A 7,143-nucleotide genomic window follows, 5' to 3' on the forward strand; every position below is an offset into this window, starting at 1 on the left:
AGACCTTGTTTTAGTTTTCTTTTGCTGCTTATTTCAGTTCATGCAGCACTGACTAAAAATTTTGGAATTGAGACTACTTAACTCATATCTACATCCAATCAAAGTTGATTACTGACAGTTTGCCTTTCTAAATATTTATGAAATCTAGTCCTCAATCTGTCTCTCACTTCTATATTCATGTTTTCACCATATCTTGCTTAAGTTATTAATTGGACATTTCAAATACATATATGCACAAAATCTCTGCCTACCTATTTGTTCTTTCTTTCTCGTACCAAACAATTCATTCTCAGCACTATAATAGTCTATCATTTACTATGAATATCTTATTTTTCATTTTTGGAGAAGGGTCATTCCTGTAATTATTACTTGTTCCAATATTCACATTGATGATATCAGAATGAGAGCAACTTGAGCGCTGTGGTGCCAGATATTGTTGGTGAACCTGAATTTCAGAAATTGGCTATGTCTGTCTTGATTATTGCTGTATCTCAAAAACTAGCAAAATACCAAATATAGGTGGTAGTTTGTAAATATTTGTTAAGTGAGTAAATATCGACCTGTCATAGATTCTTAGAAAATACGGAAAAAAGGACATAAAATCTCTTTCTTCTAAGACTCATAGTACTATGAGAGAAAGGAGTATGTACATGAATAAGTAAAGAATACTATTAGGCAGCGTAGTTTAATGCTAAGTAAGGCAACCAAAAATATATACAGTAATTGAGAGTTCTGTGAGTTGATACGATCTGGGTAAAACCCAGGAAAGTTTTGACATTTGAACTGTTATTGAATAATGTGTATGGCTTGATTTGAAGGGAGAAAGAGTTGTAGAACAAAAGCAGATAAATCATTATATCACAAGGCATATTCAAGACAGAAAGACAGACTGTTGAAAAGGTTGGGGAAACTTTGTATAGAAGTCTAAGGAGATTTGTTTCTCTGTATAACATGGGAAAGCAATTTCATTGACATTTTGGAGGGTTGGGAAATTCTTTGATCAAAAAATATTTCATAAAAGCCACCTGATCTCAATGCATGGGGTGATTTACAGAGCTGACAAATTGATGGCAGCAAAAATAAGTGTGGTGACAATTCCCCAGATTAATTTTGTAGTAGTAGAAATAGGACAAAAGGGTGGAATATGAAGAGATTTTTAAAAAGTGTTGATAGATTTCGTATGAAGGGCAAATCCAGGATAGAAGACTTGTAAGTTTGGTGCCTGAATGTGTTGGAGAGCACGTGGAAAGCAGATCTCCATTACTGAGAGGAACAGTACAGGTACTTCTAAGAACATTGCCGGGAGTCCTTTGCTTTTCTAGAAGGGCATCATTTGTTAGTTCCTTTTTCCATGGTTTAGAGTAAAAGAAGCAATGATTAGAAATGCATTCCTCATAGTAGGCTCTATAGCAGATTCTACTGTATAGGCTATAGTTAAATACCAGACTTTAAATTCTCTTGTGTTTTTTTTTTCAGGGACTTGCAGCAAAGTTTGTAACTGACCAGTTTGCTGGGTCATCTTGAACAGTGAGCTTATGGGAGTACTAAGCCCACATTCTATCCTAAAGTACCACTTTTTTATGACAGAACAATACAAAAAGACACACAAAGCACACCAGATTTATTATAGTTTAAGACTAGCCTCACAAATCCTTTTTCCCATTAATCAAAACTTTAAAGAGAAAATAAACACTGATTTTTACCATTCATTCAACAGGTTTGCACAGAGAGAGAAAGTAAGGGGAAGGGAGAAAAGCATTGCTTACAGCAGAATGGGGGAAGTGAAGTGCTCAGAGAGGCCAGAGAAAGACCCACCCATTGCAGCTGGCACTGAATCAAAAGTTCAGGCAGCTGCTTGTCAATCGAGAAGGGATCTTTTTCAGTACTCCCTTTGGCAATCAAGTTTCCTCTTTTATGGAGGAAGAAGTTCCCCATGTCCCATGATCCTTTACATGCCTAATTCTGTCACCCACAGCTGTCACCAAAAAGTGCAAGGCAGATTAATACAAAGAGAATAGTGGTTAACATTCCATAGTGCCAAACCTGTTTTTAGCCAAAAAGGACTTTACTGAGAGTGGCCTCTAACCCCTTACATCTTAGGAAGGACTCTAACCTTCCTAAGTTGGGCCTTGAACCCAAGTTCAGTCAAGCATCCTTACTTTTATTAAGAGGAGCCTTTTAACCTACTCTGTCTTAGGAGAGACTCTAACTCCCCTAAGTGGGCCTCTAACCCAATCCCATTCTTTACCCAGGTATAAGTGCCCCACTTACCTAAAGTCAGCCAATCAATGCTGCAGTCTATTTCCTTTGGATTGGGAGTCTCCTCAGTATTATCTCTTCATGGTCACTGGAAAGATGTTACAGGAAAGGGGTCCTGATCCAGACCACAAAAGAGGGTTCTTGGAGCTGAGAGAGGAAAGAATTCAGGGTGAGTCTATAGAGTAAGTGAAAGCAAGTTTATTAGGAAAGTAAAGGAATAAAGAATGGCTACTCCATAGGCAGAGCAGCCATGAGGGCTGCTGGTTGCCTGTTTTATGGTCATTTCTTGATTATATGCTAACCAAAGGGTCGATTATTCATGCCTCCTCTTTTTAGACCATATAGGGTAACTTCCTGATGTTGCCATGGCATTTGCAAACTGTCATGGCACTGGTGGGAGTGTAGCAGTGAGGACAACCAGAGGTCACTCTTGTCACTGTCTTGGTTTTGGCGGCTTTTAGCTGACTTCTTTACTGCAATCTGTTTCATGAGCAAGATCATTATGACCTGTATCTTGTGCCAACCTCCTATCTCATCCTGTGACTTAGAATGCCTTAACCATCTGGGAATGCAGCCCAGTAGGTCTCAGCCTCATTTTACATAGCCCCTATTTAAGATGGAGTTGCTCTGGTTCACATACCGCTGACAAAACTATGCACTTGATCTCTCAAGTTGCCTGCTTGGCCTTCTTCCAAGTGTACTTTACTTCCTTTCATTCCTGCTTTAAAGATTTTGAATAAACTTTCATTCCTGCTCTAAAACTTGCCTTGGTCTCTCTTTCTGCCATATGCTCCATTGGTCAAATTATTTCTTCTAAGGAGGCAAGAATTGAGGTTGCTGCAGACCTGTATGGATTCACTGCTAGAACAGTACCAGATATATTTTATGCATGTGGAAAGATATATACTCTTATTTTGATGAATATTGTTTTCTGTGCATTGAAAGCTATTTGGATCAGAAGGCTCTTACTGAGATAATGCCCACGTATGTAGCACAAGGCTTCTTTGAAATCATTATTTTCTCATGTTTAGTTTCAGCTGTACAATACCATCATTGTAGATCTTATCAACAAAAGTGATGAGTGAAGTTTGGCTCTTGATATAGAATAAGAGAGTTAAAGACACAGAGTCCTGCCATGTTCTGTGTCACAAATCTTTAAATCAGTTCCGATCTATATTTGTTGCCACCTCCCCTGGCATACGGCCGTAAAAACTGTGATCCTCTGTATCATTATCTTGTTTTTTTCTTTTGCTTGCATGGCTTGCATGGTTTCTAGTGAGAATTCCACTGTAATTCTTATTCTGTTCCTCTATCAGTAAGATACCCTCCCTCCTTTTAATCCTGTGACCTTGCTAAACTTACTAGTTCTAGTAGCTTTTTTGTTGATTCCTTCAGATTTTCTACCAGATCATTTTAATTTTCAAATTAGGGCAGTTTCTGCCTTTTTAATCTCTATACCTTTAATTTTTTTCCTTTACTTATTGCATTGGCTATAATTTAAATAGTGAACGGTAAACCAGTAGAAAAATTCAAAGGTTCTCCATAATCATCTGAATGGACTCTCTCCTTGGCTAGGGCACCCTCAAGTTTTAACTGAATGACTGTATCAGGCCATGGTGGGAAGTGGGGGTCGGACATGCCTCATTATACCTCTCTAGCATTAACATCAACACAGACCTTAAGCCTGGTAAGAAACATTTACAGTCTATTCTCTCCAAAGCCTGCTACTTGGAGGCTTCATCTGCATGATAAACCTAGGTCCCCATGACGCCCTAATGCAACCCAGACATTGCTTTCTACTGATAATAAGTCTTTCAACTAATTGCCAATCAAATATGTTAAAATCTACCTATGACCTGGAAACCCTCTTTTTTCGAATTGTCCTGCCCTTCCAGATTGAACCAATGTAAATCTTACATGTATTGATTGATGTATTATATCTCCCTACAATGTATAAAAGCAAGCTATAGCCCTACCACCTTGGGCATATGTTGTCAGGACCTCCTGAGGCTGTGTCACAGGTGCATCCTTAACCTTGGTAAAATAAACTTTCTAAATTGATTGACACTTGTTTCAGATACTTTTTGGTTTACAGAACAAAAATGGTACAAACTAACATATTTGCCTTATTCCTGATTATGGATTCCAGATAAAAAATGATGCAATCATCTTTTCAATGATAAGTAATAAAAAGAAAAAAAAAACATTAAAGGCTTAAACATTAGACCTAAAACCATAAAAACCCTAGAAGAAAACCTAGGCAATACCATTCAGGACATAAGCATGGGCAAGGACTTCATATGTAAAACACCAAAAGCAATGGCAACAAAAGCCAAAATTGACAAATGGGATCTAATTAAACTAAAGAGCTTCTGCACAGCAAAAGAAACTACCATCAGAGTGAACAGGCAACCTACAGAATGGGAGAAAATATTTGGAATCTACTCATCTGACAAAGGGCTAATATCCAGAATCTACAATGAACTCAAACGAATTTACAAGAAAAAAACAAACAACCCCGTCAAAAAGTGGGCAAAGGATATGAACAGACACTTCTCAAAAGAAGACATTTATGCAGCCAAAAGACACATGAAAAAATGCTCATCATCACTGGCCATCAGAGAAATGCAAATCAAAACCACAATGAGATACCACCTCATACCGGTAAGAATGGTGATCATTAAAAAGTCAGGAAACAGCAGGTGCTGGAGAGGATGTGAAGAAATAGGAACACTTTTACACTGTTGGTGGGACTGTAAACTAGTTCAACCATCGAGGAAGTCGGTATGGCGATTCCTCAGGGATCTAGAACTAGAACTACCGTTTGACCCAGCCATCCCGTTACTGAGTATATACCCAAAGGATTATAAATCATGCTGCTATAAAGACACATGCACACGTATGTTTATTGTGGCACTATTCACAATAGCAAAGACTTGGAACCAATCCAAATGTCCAACAATGATAGACTGGATTAAGAAAATGTGGCACATATACACCATGGAATACTATGCAGCCATAAAAAATGATGAGTTCATGTCCTTTGTAGGGACATGGATGAAGCTGGAAACCATCATTCTCAGCAAACTATTGCAAGGACAAAAAACCAAACACTGCATGTTCTCACTCATAGGTGGGAATTGAACAATGAGAACACATGGACACAGGAAGGGGAACATCACACATCAGGGCCTGTCGTGGGGTGGGGGGAGGGCGGAGGGGGGAGGGATAGCATTAGGAGATATACCTAATGCTAAATGACCAGTTAATGGATGCAGCACACCAACATGGCACATGGATACATATGTAACAAACCTGCACGTTGTGCACATGTACCCTAAAACTTAAAGTATAATTTAAAAAAAAAAAAAGAAAAAACATTCAGTCATTCACTATTAAGTATAAGGTTAGCTCAGGGATTGATTTTGCAGATGCTCCGTATTAGAATAAGAAAGTTACTTTCTATTCATAGTTTTCTGAAAATTGTTTTCGTTAAATGCTGTTAAATCTTGTTAAGTGCATTGGTTTGCATTTTTTGAGATGATCATATTATATCTATTTTATTAGTATGGTATATTATATATATATATACACATACACGCATATGTTTATAATTTAGTACAATTTAACTTAATTTCTTTTCTAGGGAATAGCTTTTTTTTTTTTCTTTTGAGATGGAGTCTTGCTCTGTTGCCCAGGCTGGAGTGCAGTGGCGCCATCTAAGCTCACTGCAAGCTCTGCCTCCTGGGTTCACGCCATTCTCCTGCCTCAGCCTCCTGAGTAGCTGGGACTACAGGCGCCCGCCACGACGCCTGGCTAATTTTTTTGTATTTTTAGTAGAGACGGTGTTTCACCATGTTAGCCAGGATGGTCTCGATCTCCCGACCTCGTGATCTGCCCACCTTGGCCTCTCAAAGCCCTGGGATTACAGGCGTGAGCCACTGCGCCCGGCTGGTAATAGCTTCTTAACTGATGTCTTGCTTCCATTCTTGTCCTCTCACAATATTAGATCTAATAATATCACTCTTTAATATACTCTGACGATTTGCCACCTTAATTATAATAATATCCCAATTCTTTACCTACCCTAGAGGGCACCATATAACGAGATTCCTAAGTTTCTTACCTCTTTTTAATATTTTCTTTACCATGCTCCCTCTACTCCAGCTATTATGGACTTCTTGCCACTAATCAAATATGCCAAGTTTATTCCTACCTCAGTAACATTTTACTCACTATTCTTGCCTGAAAGTCTCCTCCATCAAATTATCTATTGATGGTTCTCTCACTTGTATTGTGTTCTTGTTCCATAAAACACAATTCAGATTTTGTCACTCTTCTGTTTAAAATCTTACAATTGGTTGTTCATTACTAAAAGGATAAATTCAAAGCTCCAAATAGCATTTAGCACTTCAGAGATGATTTACCTGATAATCTTATTTAAATGAACATTTCTCCCTCTCAGCCTATCCTCATTATGCTCTATCCTCTTCCCAAGTTTAGTTCATAGCATTTGTCATTTCCTAACATTGTATTAAGTATTTATTTGCAAGACAGTTTTCTTTCTTTCCTCTGCTAGAATGTGAACTTCATGAAATTTGGAATTTGGTCTGTCTTGCTAATTGTTCTATTTCAAAGTGCCTAATTGAATACTCAACACCTAAGTGTCTTCAATAAATATTTGTTGAGCACAGGAATGAATTATTACACACTGTGATGATTACTATAAGAAGAAATATAGGGAGCTCTGAGAGAAAATGGGGGGAGCTCCCCTAGATTATGTGCTCAAAAGAATCTGTTGATGAAATAATGTTTAATGTGAAGTAGCAATTCTAGCAAATAATACAGTGATCACTCTTCCAAACAGAGCAATAGCAAACAGAA

Source organism: Hylobates moloch, unplaced genomic scaffold (genome assembly GCF_009828535.3).
Source record: "Hylobates moloch isolate HMO894 unplaced genomic scaffold, HMol_V3 SCAFFOLD_20, whole genome shotgun sequence".
Classification (NCBI taxonomy): domain Eukaryota; kingdom Metazoa; phylum Chordata; class Mammalia; order Primates; family Hylobatidae; genus Hylobates; species Hylobates moloch.